Source organism: Protopterus annectens, chromosome 5.part0 (assembly GCF_019279795.1).
Source record: "Protopterus annectens isolate FY-2018-M chromosome 5.part0, PAN1.0, whole genome shotgun sequence".
Taxonomy (NCBI): domain Eukaryota; kingdom Metazoa; phylum Chordata; order Ceratodontiformes; family Protopteridae; genus Protopterus; species Protopterus annectens.
The window spans coordinates 1,888,125,786-1,888,146,642 of NC_056735.1; the positions used below are offsets into that span (position 1 = coordinate 1,888,125,786).

Consider the following 20,857-nt stretch of genomic DNA (forward strand, 5'->3'; position numbering starts at 1 on the left):
TGTTAAAGTTTTATTGTTATTTTTTTTGAGAATATGCAGAAGTTAATTTTTAATCTTTTTTTCTGAGGTATTAATAAATTAACTACTTTGGTGACAGCTTTCCCAAGGCAAGGTACTGAACATATTTAAAGTGTGTGCATGATGCTCCTGAGTCTTCCTCCAGAGCTACTTCTGGTTCAGTCTTGAGGAGACTTTCTTTGCTCCATTCTGAAAACCATCCTAAGGATGTTAAATCTGAAATTTTAAATTATCTGTTAGAAAAAATATATTTTCTTTGGCCCTTCAGTAGCTGAGGTGCTTAAAATGTGCGATGAAAGGGGAAAATTGATTAAAGGAGTGACATAAATTTTTCACTTATCCTTCTTCAGAGCAAATACTAATTTTTACTCCTCCTCAGCTTCTTTACCATTAGGAAACATAGACATCAAGGAGCTAAAAAGTAAGCTTTTAAAAAGCAATGGTAAGGAGATTAAAAAAAGACCCTAAAAGACAAAATCAACCCTCCTAGTTAACATGACTATCTGCCTGTCCAGGTTCTGTCCCCCTCCCACCCTGGCAACATTCTAATATCCCTCCATTTTGGCATCAGATGGTTTTAGACAACTGGGTTCTGAGAATAATCCAGCAGGGCTACACTTGACAATGAGAATCCCTTCCAGCTTTCCAGGAGACTCCCTCTTGTTCAGGAAACCAGACCTCTCTATTTCCTCCCATCATCCACATGCTATCTCAGGGAGTTATATAAACTGTGTCCCCTCCCTCCTGATCTTCTAGGCAAAGGCTTCTATTTGAGGATTTTCCTAGTTCCCAAGCCAAAAGAATCCCGGAGGCCTGTTTGTCAAGATTCCAAAGTTCATGTTATCTCTTCAGTCTCTTCTTGTACCGCTGATCCCCCTCCTCTTGTTTTCATTGTAGAGCCGGATGTGAAGGATGCCTATCATCACAACACTACAGGAGTTTCCTAAGAGTTATTCTAAAAGTTGTTGTGCCTTGATAATTTTATCAGTTCTCTGTTTTACTCTTTGGACTGTCTACAACATCAAGGTTATTCACAAAATGCCTAACTCCAGTCTTTGGTCACTGCAGACATCAAAGTATTCACATTTTTTCCATACTTGGACAATTGTCTTATATTTGCAAACTGTTTTTTTTTTTTTTTTTTTTCAGCTGTCAGCAGTCTGTGCATCTGTTCTGAAACTTCTACTCAGTCTGGGTTTTCAAAACAACTTTCAGAAATCTTCTCTCATCCCCTCTCAGAATGATTTTTATGGGAGTTTTGTTAGACTCGTCTCTGGAAAGAGACTTTCTTGCTACATAAAAAGTAGACAGGTTTAACAATTCTTTCTGAGTTTCTTCAGTCAAAGTCAGACATCTGCAAGGGAATTTCTCAGGATTCTAGGGTACATGGGATCAGTGATTCTTAATGCTTTCCATGGCCAGACCAAACAATAAATATACAGTGGTACTTCAGATCAATCTCGCCTCAATATATGCACCCTTTGTCGATTCAGATCACTGTTCTGGGATTTGCAAACAGGAAGAGTAGATGATAGGTAAACCATAGTTTGGTTTCCCACCCATTCTCTCTGCCCCTCCCCAATCAGTTACCACAGATGCTTTAGACCTGTGTATGGAGCGGTTGCAAAAGGGATAAAAGTGAAAGCTGAGTGGAATCCTGTAGACACAGAGAAACACATGAATGACAGAGAGATGTTACAGAAACACATGAATGACAGAAAGATGTTGGGAGTGATCAGTGCTTTAAAGGCCTTAAATCATCTTTGCTCTCCTGAACCTCTGCTAGCATGCACAGACAATACCACAGTGACCTAATACCTAAACAGACAGTGGAGTACCAGATCTTACCCTCTATGCAGACTTGGTATGATAGTCTGGAAGGTAGAAATTCAGATCAGTTTTACCCTTCAGGTTTCATACATCTTGTCAAAGCAAACATGCTCAGCAAGACCATGAAAGACCTTCCATAAGTGGAAACTTCATCATGAGGTCTTCTGAGAACTGATCCAACTTTGGGGAACTCCTCAACTAGATCTGTTTGCCTCCATTTAGAACTGACAACTAAAGAAATTCTACTCCAGGACTCCTTGCAAACAGGTCTGGAAGACAGATGCCTTCTCATTCTCATAGATGGAATGCTCCTGTATGCTTTTCCACCTTTTCCACTGATATCCATGTTTCTTCTAAAAATCCAGTAGGATTCTCCAGAAAGTATGGGGGGGGGTGACTTCCTTCTGTACAAGGCAAGAGTGGACGTTCATTATTTGATCACTGCTGCAGTAGCCTTAGCTATATGGTTTATATCAGATGGTCAGGTTCCAAACTTCCAAGGGCATCTCCTTTGTACCCAAACCATCACTCAGCTGAAGATGAGCTAAAGAAAAAAAGTAGTTTGGGAACTAAACCCTTCAGAGCTTTCCTGCTGATCAAGAGTGCTCGTCTTGTGGACTTTCAAGAATTGATAGCCAGCTAACAGTTTTCATTGCTAGGCAGAAAAGTTCCCTTTAGGGGAAAAGCTCCCTCTTTTGAATTTTATGACAGAAAGTGAACTTTTTCTGTGAAATTATTTTAAGCTGCGAAAAAGTGTTTTTATATGCTGTCATGTGACATTTAGTAACTTTAAACAGGAGAGTTACTTTTTACTTTTGTGGAAAAAATTGTTAAAACTGATTTAAAACTACTTTTTTCTTGGTAAAAAGTGTGTTATTTTACTTTACTTTTTAGGTCTGGAGTAAGTGTTTGAAGTGCTTTTCATTGTCTGTTTTGGTGGAAAAAGTGACTTTTTACTGCTTACCTGTTTTACTGACTACTGCTGCTGGGCACTGGGATCAGTCATCTTTTTCGACTTTACCATCAAGCAACCTACCAGTTCCATCGTTCTTCCTTCTTGCAATCATGAAAAGAAAAAAAAATAGCAAGCACCTTTTGCCAATACAGCAGACAAGTAACGTGCGTAAGCCACAGATGGGTGACTCTGCTGAGAACATTTCTGGTTCCACAGACCATTCCTCTTTTTTCTTGGCTCTGTCTGGTGTAATCCCTACAGCCATCATGGACCATGGGTAAGACACTTCCTTTGTGGCTGTTGGAGTGCCCTTGATGGGCAATGGAGAACTACTCCTCATCTTGGAATCTTGGAAGAGGGAGCAGGAAATACCTCTTTGCCTTGCCATACTGGGATGCCTGTCCCTAGTGAAGTTTCATCTATCAGAATTAGGTCTGCTTTTTCAGAATTTCCTGTCATTAGACGTATGTCATAGCCTGTTTCATTTACTTTGGACAGGAATGATTTATTGGGTTTAGCTCATTGTTTAATTCAGGCTCTTGACATTTCCAGTTCTGCTGTTGCTGGTAAAAGAAAATGGGATTCTCCATTTTCTAAGAAGGTTCGAAATTTTGAACCACAAAACGACTGCAAAGGGGCGACGTCTGTTTTTTCTCCTCAAGTTTCTAATTCTGACACTGAGGAATGTATGGCTTCTAACAGCCCTTTTTTAAGAAGTCTCTTTTTCTGAAACTATTTCTATAATGAATCATTTGTTTCAGTGCAAAAAAAATGGCATTCCACTGCCTCTTCAGAAATATTATGATTTACTGCTATTGGGCTTTTCTTAACCATTGTCAGTTTCACATGTTCTTCCAGCATTGGAAGATGTATTTATTACAGTCTGTATCTTGCCTGATAGCATATGGGCTGCCTCAGGAAAGCCGACAGATTATATAAAGTTTCCCAGTCTTACAAGTTTTTATAGTCTAACCCCATATCAGACCCAGCAGTGATTTATTTGCTAAAACCAACTACTGCCAAGCATCAAGTTAATATTAATCTAATACCTATCTGTTTGTTAGATTTGGGAAAAAAGTGTATTCTTCTCCTACACTTATTTTAGAGATTTCAGCTGTCAAGTTCATATGTTAAAATTTAAGCTTGCTTCTTTTGAAAGCATGAGGAACATATGGCATCTTCTAGATCGCCACCAAGATTTCATTTCATATCTGTCCAGACAGCCTCACCTAGATTTTCTCAGCCTAAAATTGACTACATGGTTTCTTCAGTTCTCGTGATGGCCAGAGACAATTCTTTGCCCAAGAGTGTGGTTCACATTCTCACCACATCTCAGAAAGAATCAGCTTGAAAAGTCTACAAAAGTAAATAGAAATGTTTGTCTTCCTAAGCTTCACTGCAGGGCATTGATCCCTTCTCAGCTTAAGTTCCTGGAATCCTTAATTTTCTTTCAGAAATGATTGATAAAGGGACCAGTTATTCCCTAGACAAGGTTCAGTTGGCTTCTACATCCAGTTTCCATAATGGCACTGATTCCCTTTCCATGGCTTACCAAAAACTGTCTATAGCTTTTCTAAAATGAGCTTTTCTTTTACACTTTCCTGTTAAAGACTCAGTTCCACCCTAGAGCCTCGACTTTGTGTTAGAAGCCTTAACAATGTCCAGATTTAAGCCAGCATCACAGCACAACTAAAGTTTCTGTCCTTGAAGACTCTGTTCTTGGTGGCAGTCACTTCTGCCAAAAGAGTCTCAAAGCTTCAGGCTTTGTCTTCAACTCCTCCTTATTTAATTTTCCATAAGAAAAGTGTGTCCCTGTGTATCAATCCCTCCTTTCTTCCCAAGATTACATCTGTGAGTAATCAACCTATTCATTTGTCAGTTTTTTTTCATAAATCATACTAACCATGAAGAGTACATTCTTCACATCCCGGATGGTCAAAGGCAATTAAAATTCCATCTTCATAAGACAAAAATATTCCAAAAGGACAGTCAGTTGTTTATCTCCTTTGACCCTAATAGCCTGGAACAGTAAACATCTAAAGTTACCTTGGCTAGATCATTTTCTTACTGCATTACCAATATTATGCTTCACAGAACAAATCTCTGCCTGTCACAACAAAAACTCACTCTACCAGGTCAGTTGCCTTTTTAGAAACTCTACTGTGGATGAAATCTGCAGCAACCTTTTCTACCTTGCATACCTTTACCAAATATAAGTTTGACATCTTGTCCAGATCCAGGGCTTCCTTTGGGGCACAAATTCAAAATGTATCCTATCATAATGCCACCCAGGGTAAGAGGTAGCTTGGGATTCTGATCCATTAGGGACAGGATGAATAGGATGCTGAAGTTATGTAGTTACAATAACACTGGATCATGTCATCCTAGCCTATATGATAATGACATTGCACCCTCTATCCCCCTTCCGAATTGTCATTTTTCAGAGGACCTGGCTGAGTGTTTGGAAACTCTTCTGCCCATCTTTCCTAAAATCTTTCAGATGCTTTGTTCTCTACTATTATGCAGCAAACTCAGTCTGAGGAATGTAGCAAGTAAGTGGATAATAGAAGGGAAAAAGGAAAGATTTTAAAGGAGCTCAAGGCTTGGAGGTTTAGCATGGCTGGATTGAATTCAACAAGTGCCTCACTCATGACTAAGATGAAAAGATTCATCTTTCTTCCCATAGCCATTATGTGTCTCCTGGCCCTGAAACTGACAACATCAGTCATTGTGATGGTGCCTTATGCCAGGTATCACATGAGAGTCCTCCAGTGAACTGTCAAATTTCACTGGTCTTGGAGAATGATCCTTTTGATGTAAAGATAAAGTTGTTAACAATCTGCAAGTATGTTTTAACGGGGCAGTCTGTTCAAATCCACATGCAAATAGGGAAAGCTTTTATTCCAGAGACTTCCATGATTAGTGTAACAAGAGAGACTTCCAGCTTGGATAAGAGGGGGCTTGCATGAGACAGATGGTCTAAGGACTATATCTAACCATGATTCTTGTCTGCAAATCGTTGTACTGAAAGTGAGAGCAGTAGTTCTTCATCTCCATATTGTCAAGTACATTCTTCCTCAAAGTCATAGCTCTGTCCAGTCAGAGAGCATGGCTGTTGTTTGGTAAACCTGACATCTCTCATCTCTAAAAAAATATTCTTGGCTGTTGATGGACTCAGTGCCCATCTGTGGGAGGGAATCAGTAAAAAGAGTAGCGAGCTGTATTATTTATTTAATTTATTTTACATTTGGTTCTGATGAAGCTCGTATTTTGCGAGTGAAAGCGCTTAACTCTTTCGTTGTGCTGTACAACTTATTATTTTTGTAAATTAAATTCAGTTTTTATACTCGCTTGGAGTTCTTTTTAGACCAGGTTTGGCGTCTCATGACACTTAGGAGTACAGCGTTTTTTATTGAGTTTACATTTGGTTACCGGGAAAGTCCGACTGGACACAAGTCCTTTTTCATTGGAGGCCTGAGGAGAAAAGCTCCACATATAACATGCGTTAATAAAGTGCAATTTCACAGGTACAGAAGAATAACTCCATACAACTTACATCAAATAAAACTAGGATGACAGAAAAATAACACTATACAAATTACATCAAATAAAACTAGGATGATAAAAGCCTTAAACTGTACATCAGCTAAGAGCAGGATTGAAAAATGGTGCATTATACAGGTACAAATATGAAGCACCTTAAACTGTGCAATAGAATAACATTCAGTGTGGTATATTATTATAATAGTATAAAGTATACAACAAGTGTCTAAGCTTAGAAGAGTCAGTAATTGTTGAGGAAGAGAGAGGTATGAGGAATGAGATTTACAAGATAAAGAGGCATCCACTGTCTGACAATAAGGTAGGAGAGTTTACTCTGGGTGAGCAAGAAAGAGATGGAGTTAGAATAGAGGGAGTTACAGTTGCAGATCCAGTTAGCTTGGAGGTGTGTTTTAGAGATTTCTTAAACTGAGCTAAGGACAAGCAAGTGGCTTCCTTTTGGATATAAACTGTTGAAAATAAGCAATTGTTCTTGAAAGCTAATTTGAATACTCATTACATTTCTGCCTAAGATTTAGGAGACACATACCCCCTTTCTATGTTGACCAGTATCAAGTATTGCAAGTGTTTACCCTGATTCTGCCACCTAGTAGCAGAGCTGAGGATGCCCTTGTGAGAACTTGTTCCTGGGGTCTTCTTTTTGTTGCCCTATTTTTCTGTTGGTGAGGTTCATTCAGAAAGTAAAATTTTCCAAAGCAAAGGTCATGTTGTTGGCATCATTTAGACACATTCAGATTTGATTTTTTGTGTTGTAAACTTTCCCCTAGACATTCTTCTTTGACTGTCTTACACCAGAAACTCCTAACACAACTGTCTACCAAAACCCTTCCAGAGGTCCATGCATGCAAGATGATATGAAGATTACTCCATTTCCATGGATAACCTGATCTTAACTCTTTTTCTGGCAGGTAGTTTTATCTCTTCATCTTGAAAGAGGCCATTAGTTCCCTAAAATTTACAAGGGGAGTTAAAACAATTTTACATGTGCGATGCACAACAGAATTTAAATCTAGTTTTGGCCCCATTACCACATGTTTTGACATATTTTTCAGAAATGTTTGACAATAACTTTATTATTTCTCTAATAAGTTAATTTCATTGCCCTTTGTAACTTTCTTGCTGGCCACAACTATGTATTCTTCACCTACTTTGAAGTGTGTAAAGCGTTTTTCAAAGTTACTTTCCTTCTTAGGTTCTCCTCCCATCAGGGATCCTGTCCCCTGTGGGGGATTTATTTCAGGTTGGAGAAAAATATTCGTCGCCCATTTGAACTGGCTGCTTCTGAAGATTTTATCCTAGAAGCTCTAATGTTGTATATGTTACCGCTTCTAAAAACAAAATCAGGGTCCCAAGGTCTTTCTTTTAAATCTTCTTAGTTTTTATAGAGTTTCCTTTAAGACAAATCCTACAGTAGGTTGGCAGAACTCGGTCCATACACATGTGTGTGTGTGTGTGTGTGTGTGTGTGTGTGTGTGTGTGTGTGTGTGTGTGTGTGTGTGTGCGTGCATGTGCCTGGCCTTTGCTAAAGGTCATGAACATAAGAAAATCAGTAAGTGATGCTTATCTAGCTTTACAACTGTATTGTTTTCTATTATGATAAGTACAGAAAATGCTGTAGGCTGCATTGAAAGCACATTATACCAGAATTGTCCACATTTTTCTCTAGGAATGCCACCTTAGATAGCATTTGTGCAGCTGCATCATGGTTGTCCCTGTATACCTTTGAAGGAAGCCTTAGCAATGGGGAGAAAGGGGTGACTGCCCTAAGTGCAAGCTGTTGCAGGGTGCCGTTAGCACTATAGAAGATATGCCAGATGATGTTCAACATTAGATCACTGTTGCAGTAGCCTTAGCTATATGGGTCCTACCTCACTGCTACAAGCCAGCTTTTTAAAGCTAAAGGGTACCCGTCCTGCACTCTAACTGTCATGAGCTTGAGAGGTGCTCCATATAAGAAACAGAGAACAAAAAGCTCAGCACATTTCTTGCCGTCAAAGATGGTTCCTTCAGTGTGTCTCATGGAACTGTCAGTTGACTAACAATACTTCATCACTGGATAGATAAGTCACCTGTGTGGTAAAAACATCCACTAAACTTATTTTTTTCCTGAGGAATTTTTTTACTGTGAAAATATATTGTATTTTGCTAGGAAACTTATTTACATTTTTGGACTGTCATTTCCTGTCAGGGAAGTGTTCTGTGTCAATGCTTGTGTGAACAGCTATGTAAAAAAGTATTAATGTGATATCTTATCTCGCCTTCATTCTTCCACTGGTTGGGTTCGGAACCAATCCTCGGTTCCGACTTGGCCGTTTACAAAAGCTCGAGGTCTCCAAGTAGCTCTTGGCTAACACCCTATCCCATGAAGCTCTAAGGGAAGTCCCCAGATCACGTTTGCCTCTGAAACAGATTGGGTGCTTTAACTAGCTCTGGCTAAGTGATTTTTCTTTCTTCATATAATCCTTTACTTATATAAATATACTTCCCTTCCCTTTTGAAATTAGATGGTTAGTAGATTAGTTTAAGCTTATCTAAAAAGTGTGTTTCAACCTTTTTGAGTGTGTTGTTAATATTCTGGCTGTCATTATATTTAGCCCTGTATTGTTTCCCCTATCCTAACTTCTTTATAGAGTGTTAAAATTTTGTCTTATTATGCTTGTTTGTTGAGCAGTTAGCCTTATTTGATTGCTGTGAGTAGTTAGTTTACAGGGTAGTTTTCTAAACCTATATTATGGCAGAGTGTTACTAGTTTAACCTTTCCTTGGCAATTTTTTGATATCTTACTGTCAAGTTACCAGTTTCCGATTTAGAACTATTTTTTCCTGAAGTGACAGTTTGAATAGTGTGTGTGTGTTTGTGTGTGTGTGTGTGTGTGTGTGTGTGTGTGTGTGTGTGTGTGTGTGTGTGTGTGTGTGTGTGTGTGTCTGTGTGTGTGCATAGCTTGTTATATATTTATATACCAAATATATTAGTGTGTTTTTTTTCCTATCTAGACTTGTGTTTTTTTCTTCTGAGCTACCTCGTTTCAGTTAGAGAGCAGCTAAGCCCGTTTAACTTAGTGGGCCTTCTTTCATTTTCCTGTTTACTGTAGTTTGTGGTGTTGGTTTTGTTTCTTGTTAGTACCATGTATAAGCAAACAAAAGATACAAAACTCCCGGGGTTCAAAAAGTGCCCGAAATACACTCAAAAAATGTCAATCACAGATGGCCATACTGTGTGGGTATACTGCCTGGGGTCAGTACACTTTCCGAAATCCTGTTCAATTTGCCACTAATTTAGTTCAAGGGTTCTTCTTGAGAGAAGAAACAAGTTATCTTAAAGGGGTTACTGAAAACTTCCTTTTCAGAGGACTTAGAAGAAGGTCAGACAAGTTGATCTTAAAGGGGTTACTGAAAACTTCCTTTTCAGAGGTCTTAAAAGCAGGTCAGAGTCCTACAAAAAAAACTTCTTCTCTATCTCAGAAATCCGACAAAACTTCAAAAAGATCATCTTCAGATCAGTTGGAGCCATCAAAGAAATTGCCGAAAATATCTTCAACAGACCCAAAATCTGTGTGGTCCGAAAGACCATCCATCCAGTTTGGCTCCTTCTACATCGAAGCCGTTGGTGTTCCAAGTTTGGAGCTGGTCCCCGAAGCTGGAGCCGGTTTCTCCGACACTAAGGTCACCTTTTTTGTAGACTCTAAGATCTTCAGCCCCCTCCTCTTGATCCTCCAGGAGCCTTTCTGACGATGATGTGGATCGCATGGTGCAGAGACTCTTGAGGACACTGGCACTAGCCAAACTTGTGTTGGAACTGACCCAGAGGGCTTCAGAACAGACCAGACCTGCCTTTTCACCATCGATTCCTCCTTCGACCCGACTTGGGGTCTCGGAGCCGGAATACATGTCGCTGATAGTAGTGGAACTGTCAGAGCCATGACCTACTCTAGTATCTTCGGCCCCGACTGCTCCGACTTCCTCAGTGCCATCTGAGGAGTCGAGGAGCTGACATTCTCCAGTTGGGTCCGGGGAGGACAGTCAGATTGGATATTTTTCGGATCTGAACTTGTCTCTTGGGGCCTCGCGCTTGTGACTTCAACTCCTACATTGGCCTCAGAGCCAACCCCCTTGGTGCCGGGGATACCTTCTGGTTGTGCGGAGCCAGGAGCTTCCTCTGATCATGGGCGGGGGGCCTTCGAGGTGATGAGGAGAGTGCTGTCCCCACAGGCATCTCTACTCTTAGATCCTATCATTTCTTCCCCAAAGGCTCTGATCTGCCATCTGAGGAGTCGAGGAGCTGACATTCTCCAGTTGGGTCCGGGGAGGACAGTCAGATTGGATATTTTTCAGATCCGAACTTGCCTCTTGGGGCCTCACGCTTGTGAACTCAACTCCTACATTGGCCTCAGAGTCAACCCCCTTGGTGCCGGGGATACCTTCTGGTTGTGTGGAGCCAGGAGCTTCCTCTGATCATGGGCGGGGGGCCTTCGAGGTGATGAGGAGAGTGCTGTCCCCACAGGCATCTCCACTCTTTGATCCTATCATTCCTTCCCCAAAGGCTCTGATCTCTGCCTCAGCACAACTGCATCCACCCAGACATGGAGACCCAAGGCCTCAGCATGCCCCATTGGGCAAACCCTCTCTTCCGAAACCTCTTCAGAATACTCTTCTGAAGAGGTCCCTCGCAAGAGATTTTATAAGAGGAACCATTTGGACTCTCCAGTGGAATCTGTCACATCTGACACAGACCTCGATAACCCAAAAGGGTCCCCACGGTCACCCTCTGAGGATATCTTCTTTGCAGACAACTTAGAAATCCTTAGGCAGAGAGGTGGCTGGAAGCCCATCAACCCTTCTAAAGAGGAGTCTGTCTACCTGACAGCTTTTTTCACCATTTGGATGTCTTCGCCTTTCGACGAACTTATAGATCTAGTTTGTTGAAAGACATGGGAGACTACAGATTCAGTGGAGCCTGTCCCTCAGAGGCCAAATAAATTTATTACATCCCCCGAGGATAAAACATTCCTTACAAAAAGTGTCTTGGTAGATGCTATGGTGGTGGCCACAAAGAAAGAATTGTCAGAGACGTCCTCTTCTGTCCATCCTCTGAACAAAGAGTCTCATTTGATGGACAGATACGAAAAGCACACATTTTTATAGGTTCGTAGGTTGGTACTAGGCTATCGGCCCTAGGGCCTATACAAGCCTAGCCATAACAATTCCCTGGCTATTTCTTCCCACAATTTTTACTTCCCTGGACCTCTGTCTAGCAGGGTGACTGACGTGATCCCGGGGTGAATTTCCTATCTCCCATCCAATCATCAAGGTTCCTTTTGAAGAGGGCCAAAGAGGCACTCTGCTTGGCATGTATGGGCAGTCTATTAGAGAGTGTGGGGAGTCTCTGGGTCAGGAACCTATCCCTCCAGCATGTTTTGTTCATTGTGATGACAAGGTTTAGATCCCTGGAGTGTGTGGCTCTGAGGGATTGGGATTTCTTAAAGTGTAGCATGTCCAACACCTCTGGGTTTGACATGGCTTTGTATGTTAAGCAGAGATCACCTCTGAGTAGACGATATGTGACAGAGTATAGCTGGAATTTTTTTAGATGGTCAGCATAAGGCATCTGCTTTAGGCCTATGATTCTTTTAGTGAGGTAGACTGATGGGGCGGTAGTTCCCAGGATCCAAGGTGGATCCCCCCTTGTGGAGTGGGATAACTGTAGCTGTGCACCACTCAGTGGGCACTAAGTCTGAGGTGAGGCTATGATTAAACATGACACTTATGTGAGGTGCCAGTTCATTTTGTAGTTTATGTAGTACACAGCCCGGGATGTCGTCTGGTCCCATGGATACTTTATTCTTAGCTTTGGAGAGTGCAGTTTTTACCTGTGTGGCCGTTATTACTGGAATTTGGCAATCTTTCGGTATTGAGATGGACCCTTTAGGGGGTGGGAGGGGGTGAAGTTGACACTGAATCGATCTGCCAGGATATTGGCAATATCCTTGGGATCAGTATATTTAATGCCATTCTGTTGTAGCTCAGAGCAGATCTGAGCATTGCCATTTAGATTCTTGACATAGCTATAGAATGCCTTGTGGTTGTCTTTGGAATCTTTGGCAATTTTATTTTCGTAACTAGCTTTGGAGGATTTTATGAGGGATCTCAGCTTCTTACTGCGGCTGGTAAGGTAGTTTTTTGCATCCTGGGATTTTCCTCTTTTCTGCAACAATTTCTTCCTTTTTTTGTAAAGTTTGTTTATAGCAGGGGACCACCAGATTGGCTTCCTTTTTTTGGAGGAGAGTGTCTTGGTTCTATTTGGGATGGCACGATTCATGCATGAGTGGATGTGCTCATACAGTGCCTTAGTGTAGGATTCAGCAGTCGAACTTTCAGTTCCCGCCTGCATGGGTGTCAGGAGGTTTGTCACTTCTGACTTGAGTAGCATGAAGTTGGCTTTGGAGAAGTTTTTTGCAGAGCTTTCCTTATTGGGGGGTAGGGAAGGGATGTGGATGTCAAGGGTGATTAGCTTATGGTCAGACCTGAGCAACGAGGGGGTGACCATAGGTGTGGAGCATCGATTTCCCATGTTGCTAATGACCAGGTCTAGGATATTGGAGCCCCTAGTGGGACTATGGATTAGTTGATCCAGGGCATTGGAATTTATGAATTCCAAGAAGTGTTGGGCAAAGGTGTTGGTACACAAGTAATTTTCCTAGTTAATGGCAGGGTAGTTGAAATCACCTAGTATTAGGGTGTTTGGTTGTATCTTAATATTTTCCAGTATGTTTAGAAAGGTGTAGTGAGAATCTTGGGGCATGGACTGAGTTCCAGATCTTCTGATCAACCCGTCAGGAATGCTCCATCCATCTCTTCAAACCCTCAAGTTGACAGCCTGAATGCTCTGCTTCCAAACATAGCCAGGCTACCTGACCTTTCACCTTCAGTACAGCATATCCTGAGTTCTTCTCATAAAGCTTCTGTGAGAAAATTGTATGTCATCAAATGGAAAAGATTTTCCTCTTGGGCCTTGGAAAATTATATTGACCATTTCTCTGCACCTATACCTTCTATACTGCAATTTTTAGCAAGACTATTTCATGAAGGAGCAGCTGCAGCTACTGTACGAGTTCAATTAGCAGCAATCACTAATTTTCATTTAGGGGCAACGGAACCAAATGTTATGTCCCATAGACTTTGCAAAGCCTTTTTGAGGGGTACCATCCTATTAAGACTGCCCATTAACCCCCCCCCCCACCTCCATAGAACCTCAGTTTTGTATTATCCCGTATGATTAGTCCTCCCTTTGAACCTGAAGTTCTTAACCTGGAAGACGATTTTCTTAGCAGCTATAACTTCAGCTAGGAGGGTGTTGGAGTTACAAGCACTGTCTATCAACCCCCCCATATATGCTATTCCACAAGGACAGAGTCTCACTATGTACAAATCCGTCCTTTTTACTAAAGGTATGTTCAGAATCAAACTTGAACCAATCCATAGACTTACCAGTTTTTTTCCTTAAGTATGGCAATAAGGCAGAGTATATGTTACACCAACTGGATGTTCATAGGCAATTATGTTTCTGTTTGCACAGAACAAAGGAGCCTGACTAATTATTTGTCTCCTTCTCAGACCACAAAAAAGGTGCTCCAGTTGTTAAAACCACTCTTTCCAGATGGTTATCAGATTGCATTACATTCACTTACAAATCCCAGAACAAACAACTTCCCTACAAAGTCAGAGGTAATTCGACCAGAGCTATATCTACCTCTTCTGCCTTTCGTGCTAGACTTCCAGTCAATACCATTTGTGCTGCAGCAACATGGGCAAGACCTCATACCTTTATTACTCATTACAAAGTTGATTTCGCTTCCAGGGACAGGGCCTCCTTTGGATCCACTGTCCTGAAAAATATTCTTCCTTGAGCCACCCATGAAAGATGGTGCTAGGGAAGCTGTCCCAACCAGTGGAAGAATGAAAGCAAGGTAGGACAACATCACATAAAGAAGTTATATTCTTACCATAACGTTCCATGTGTGTTGTCCCTCTCACCTTCATTCTTACATCACACACTCCTTCCCCCAGCTTTGCCTCCTGGAAGACCAAGAGGATTTATTTGGTGTCTAATTTTTTTTCTTTGACCCTCTTCTGGGCTTGTAAATTTGTAAAATGTATGTGTATATATTAGTATACCAGCAAACAAGATCTGGGGAATTCCCTTAGAGCATAATGGAATAGGGTGTTAACCACAAGCTACTTGGAGACCTCGAACTTTTGTAAACGGCTGAGTCGGATCCAAGGATCGGTTCCAACCCCAAACAATGGAAGAATGAAGGCAAGAGGGACAACACACATGGAAAGTTATGGTAAGAACATAACTACTTTTTTTTTTACTTTTGTCCTACAGATTGTGCAGGCTTTATGTTTTGTGACAGGACTTTATGCTTGCACAGACTGTCAATGTTTTTTCTTACCTGAACCTGCTTTTAACTGTCTTATAACTTCACTGGCACATTCAGGCTTTGCTTCCTGTCTTCAGTACTTCCTTGGCTGAACCTATGAAGCAGTTACCGGTCTCCATATTTCTTCCTTCCCCTGTCCAGAAGAAGAAGAAAGTAGTCAGGTTGTCTTTTGGTATCAGGCTAGTTCCAGTTGTGCTTCAGCTACTGATGAGTGACTCTACTATGTCCAGTTTTAGTTTTTAATACCACATCTGAAGTAGGATGTTCATTTGTCAGCAACCTGTGGGTTACGGATCCGATATCGGTTCCGAGCCGGCAACTTGTTTCAAGCTAATGGATCCAAGCTCCTAGCTCCTCCCTTCACCCATAATCCCCTGCTAACCCTCCATGACCTCAGATCTAGTTTGCCGAGCTTGTGGATGACTGGATCCTCTTGAGCTCGTCAGCTAAGTGGAATTTTACTGCATTTATCTGTACTTTTCCTGTCAGAATTTTTCTTTTTTAGTTAAATTAAATAAGAAAAAGTGTGTAAGTGTTAGGCTCCCTTATTATTTTTTGTTTAATTATTCCCCCTCCCTTCGCTGGTCGTTAGTGTGTGAGTGTGTGTTGTGTTTCTTTTTGGGGCCTGTGTGTGTGTAGTTGTTTTTTTTTCTTTAATAAAATGGCTGAGGCCCCAAAAGCCATATTTTCCAAATGTACCAAGTGTGGCCATAAGCTCTCCCCAGCTGATGGCCACACTCGGTGCGTTCGGTGCCTTGGGGTTGAACACCTTACCTCAGGCTGTACCATCTGTGCAGCGTTCAACCCCAGGGCACTGAAAGAGCGGAGGTCGAAGCTGGTCCTTGCGGGACTTTTACCCCCGGACTCGGCTTCGGCCTCCGCTACCTCTGCTGCTCCCGTGGCTCCACCACAGCCTGTGGTCGCTGTCACTCCTGCCCCCTGCCTCCGTCCAGGACTCAAACTCCCGCTAAAGTGTTGGAGGACAGGGAGGCCAGGAGGGAGAAACGGAGGGAGAAGCACCACAAGCGGCAGGCCGAGACCTCCGTTTCGGCCCTGCCAGCTTAGCGGGCTTCTCCCTCCACTGCTTCTAGGTCTCCTCCTCCTCGGCTCCGATCCCCTTGTTTCTCCCCAGGGCCCGAGGAGGAGGAGACCCGATCTCCGTCGAGGTCATCGAGGCGGCATTCCAGGCCTGCCTCGGTGGCCTCTTTGAGATCTACTTTTAGTTTATCCGATGCAGACTTGGACCGGATGATGCGAAGATTCATCCAGGCCCAGCTGCAGATGGGAGTGCTCTTGCCTCCCCAGCTCGACACCTTTTTTCCACCCTATTGCTCCTTCTCCGACCCGCTATCCGGGTTCGGAGCATTCGGAGCCGAGCAGCGTTGGAGCCGGGGGTGGGTCGGCACTGACAGTACTTGGTATTTCGGATCCGACCCTGCCCTCGAGCCTGTCGAATCCGACCTCTCGGAGCCGTGGTCCGAGCTTTGGATCCGGGGGATTCAGTGTGCCTTCGGCTCCGTCCAGGTCGGAGCCCACTGGTCCCTCGGATCCGATGGTCTCGGCACCGGCTCCGATCCCTTCATCGGATCCGAGTGGGAGCCGACTTTCGGATCCATTAGAGAGTGGCTCTCCCTCGGCCTTCGATGTTGTGGAGAGGGCTCTGTTGAGAGCATCCGGACCCCCGGTCCTTGCATCGGCTCCTCCCTGCACTCCCTCTCTGCTGGGCCAGGCTTCCATCACCCGGCCAAAGGGACAGCCTGCTTCGATGTCACAGATGGTTCCATTGGAACAAGATGTTGCTGGCGAGGCCTCCTCGGACAGTCCCCCCGAGGAAGTTCCCCGTAAGCATAAGTGCAAAAGGAGGCACGTGGACTCCCCTGAGTCCTTAACCGAGGACACGGACTTGGAGGAAGGGGAAGGCTCCTCAAGATCGCCCCCTGAGGATGTCTCCTTTGGAGACATCATGGAGATGCTGAGGATCAGAGGTGGGTGGTCTGCCCCCAAGTCTTCCTCTGATGAGTCCGTGTTTCTGGAGGCATTCGAGGCAGGCCCGTCTACCTCTTGGGTGTCCCCTCCGGCCGACCCCCTGGTGGACCTCATTACCACCAGGGCGTGGAAGGATCCGGACACCGTGGAGCCAATACCGAAACGCCCGGATAGAATTCTTAGCCCCCCCTCAGACCGATCACATTGGAGTAAGGGGCCCCCCGTAGATGCCATGTTGACGGCGGCAGCCACGAAGAGGGAATTGGCTCAGGAGAGCCCCTCAGTCCATCCACCGAGCAAAGAGTCCCGTTTGATGGACCACTTAGGGAAGCGAGTCTTTAGTTCAGCGACCTTCTCGGTAAGGTCTCTGAACTATATGGCACATGTCATCAGGATACAGCGGGATCTTATCAAAGAATATGCTGCATCCCCCCCCGAGTCCATGTCGGAGGATGACAAACAATTGTACTCCACCCAAATGGCCACTCTGAGATCAATTTCAAACACCTCTATGCGGCTATTGTCCCACGCCACAGAGGGAGCCGCTAGGGCTAGCGGAGCAGGCCTAGTCATGAGACGTCAGGCCTGGCTCCGTCATTGCGATTTTGCGGAGCCCTTTAAAGTATCCTTCGCTAATGCCCCTTTCGATGGTTCTGCCCTATTTGGCAAAACAGTTCGCGAGACACTTGTCCAGAGCGAGAAGGACGGGAAGACATTGTCTGCCGTCAGAGTCCGCTTCTCTGCTCCCCAGCGGTCCTTTTCGAGGAACCAAAAGGGTCAGAAGAAGATGTGGTTCCGAGAATCACAACATTCCCAACCAACTCCAGACAACCAGTCCTACCGTGGCAGAGGTGGACAGGGAGGACGCCGCCCCAGGGGCAGAGGGGCTCCGAGAAACTTTGGGTCCAGAGAACCTTTCTCTGAGCGGCCCGCGCAGCAGCCCTGAGGGGTTGCCCGGCTGCTCCACTCTGGAGGCAGTCGGGGGGGCGCTTCTCGGAACACCTAGTGGCATGGGAGTCCATCACAACAGACCGCTGGGTGCTTCGCATTATATCCAGAGGGTACAAAATACCACTACTCCATGTCCCCAAATCCAAGAACCTCCCCGATGTACCACCCGATCAGAGGGAGGCCGCAGCTGCAGAAATTCAGCAGCTGCTAAGAAAAAGAGCCATCCAGCCCGTCCCCCAAGACCAGCTTGGATTAGGGTTCTACTCCAGGTTCTTTTTGGTGCCAAAAAAGACGGGGGACGTGAGACCGATCCTAGACCTTTCCCGCTTGAACCTGTCAGTAACCAAGGAAAAATTCCGGATGGTCACTCTTCAATCTATTCTCCCCCTTTTGAGGGAGAACGATTGGATGTGCTCCATAGACCTCAAGGATGCGTACTACCACATTTTAATGGACAAATGATCCAGGAGTTTCCTTCGCTTCCGGCTGGGGGCCAGTCACTACCAGTTCAGGATCCTTCCCTTTGGCCTCACCACAGCCCCCAGGGTGTTCACCAAGGTATTAGCAGTGATTGTGGCCCACCTGAGACTCCAGGGAATACAGGTCTTTCCGTACCTGGACGACTGGCAACTGACCGCACCAACAAGGCATCTACTTTGCTCAGCCAGAGACTTCTTTCTCCGTCTAGCCCCACAGTTAGGCATTACTATCAACGTCGGCAAATCTCTACTGGCTCCAACGCAGGTCATAGAATTCATAGGTGCCAGAATAGACACCAGAGATTTGCGAGCCTTCCTAACTTCCGAGAGAATCCGGAACTTACAACTTCATGTGCGGGCTATCCTCCAATCAGAGGCTTCACCAGCGGAATTGGTCCTGAGGGCACTAGGCTCCATGGCAGCAGCGATTACGCTCCTTCCATGCGCCCGTTTGAACATGCGGGTACTGCAATGGACTCTGCTAGTGCAGTGGTCCTGTCTATCCCTTCCTCTCCACCATCCCATTGCTATCAGCAAGGCTTGCAGGAGGGTGCTACTATGGTGGCTCCAAGCCTCGAACTTCCATACGGGCCGTCCCTTCTGCACCTCTCCCCCTCTCGCCACGGTGACCACGGACGCTTCCCGCCTCAGGTAGGGGGGGCATTATTCAGGCAGGACAGTCCAAGGCACGTGGAACAATACAGAGACCTCCCTGCATATCAACGTTCTGGAGATGAGAGTGGTGCTGTTGGCGTTGCAAGCACTTCAGGGCCTCCTCCCCACAGGAACAATTGCAATTCAGTCGGACAACATGTCGGTGGTCTGGTACATCAACAAACAGGGGGGAACCAGAACTTACCCTCTATGCCACGAAGCCATGAGAGTGTGGGAATGGGCGATCTCCTCCAACCGCTTTCTGATTGCAATGCACATTCCGGGGAGGACCAACATCCTAGCGGACAAGCCCTTCTTACCCCGTACGAGTGGTCTCTCAATCCACTAGTAGCGAAGCAGATATTCGCAACATGGGGGCAACACTGCTGCGATCTTTTTGCATCTCCATCAAACACCAAATGCGACAATTTCTTCGCTTTAATCCCCCCTCCAGGGGAAACTCCAAGAGACGCTCCGGTGCATGCTTGGCCACCCGGTCTACTCTATGCCTATCCTCCTCTACCACTAATGATACAACTCTTACAGAAAGCCTCACGGTTGGGGAGCAAGATGATCCTCATTGCCCCATTCTGGCCTCGGCAAATTTGGTTCCCTTACCTGTGGTCTCACCTTGTGAATCACCCTTGGATTCTAGATCCCACTCCGGATTTCATCTCCCATCCGTCGAACTTACCAACTCCAAACCTGGACAATCTGAAACTGACAGCTTGGTTGCTCCAGTTCCACTCCTAGTTAGGACTCCCGGTATCTCTTCACCAGTCAAAGCCATCCTCGTGGCAGCGCATAAGCCCTCCACCAGGAAAGTGTACCACAGTAAATGGAAACGCTTTTCCATCTGGGCGGAGCATCACGATCGAGATCCCTTTACAGCTCCTCTTCCATCCATATTAGACTTCCTAACTGAACTCTTTCAGGAAGGCGGTAGTTGTTCAACTGTCAAAGTGCAATTGGCAGCCATATCACATTACCATGTGGGACATGATACAGGGCCTTTGATGTCGGCCAAGTTGTGTAAAACCTTTCTCAAGGGCACCTTTTTACTTTGACCCCCCGTAAAGGAAGCCGTGCCCCCCTGGGATCTTACATTAGTTCTTCAAGCCTTGACTGCTCTACCCTTTGAACCCGCTGCTTCAGTAGATCTCAAATTCTTGTCATGGAAAACAGCATTCCTTGTAGCCATCACTTCAGTGAAAAGAGTGTCGGAGCTTCAAGCTCTCTCTGTGAAGCCTCCTTACCTGATCTTTCACCCAGATAGAGTGTACCTCAGGATCAATCCCTCCTTTCTTCCCAAGATAGCATCAGAAACCAACATAAATCAATCCATAAATTTACTGGTTTTCTTCCCTAAATATCAGAATAAGGGAGAGTACAAGCTGCACTCATTAGATGTTCATAGGCAGCTTCGCTTTTATACTCATAGGACAGCTGGCCATAGACAATCCGACCAGCTGTTCGTTTCCTTTGCCAAATTTAACTTGGGGAAAGCTATCTCTAAAGTATCTTTATCTCGCTAGATTTCTCAATGTATCCTACTGGCGTATCCAGCCTCGGGTAGACCCACACCAGAAGGAGTTCGTGCTCATTCCACCCGCTCCATTTCTACCTCTGCGGCCTTCAAGTCTAGAGTTCCATTGGATGATATTTGTTCTGCAGCCACTTGGGCTTCATCTCATACCTTTATTAACCACTACAAACTAGACGTGCTTTCTAGAGGGAGAGCATCCTTTGGCCCTGCGGTGCTTCGTAATATCCTTCCATGATGGCCACCCAAGGTGCAGGTAGCTGGGGACTCTGTCCCACAGGTTGCTGACAAATGAACATCCTACTTCAGATTTAGAAGTTATGTACTCACCATAATGTTCCATCTGAGTAGGTAGTTCATTTGTCTGCAACCACCCCCCCCCCTCCTTCCCCCTGGCCTTCTTCGGATCTACTGGTAGTTAGATATCCTTTTGTTGGATA

The 20,857-nt window shown here is 44.5% G+C and overlaps 1 protein-coding gene across 1 annotated transcript in view; it reads left to right on the top strand.

Annotated features, from left to right (window-relative positions):
• CCDC122 (coiled-coil domain containing 122) overlaps nt 1–20,857 on the top strand; it is a 313,032-nt gene that overhangs the window by 991 nt on the left and 291,184 nt on the right. The gene's annotated exons all lie outside the window — the stretch shown is intronic.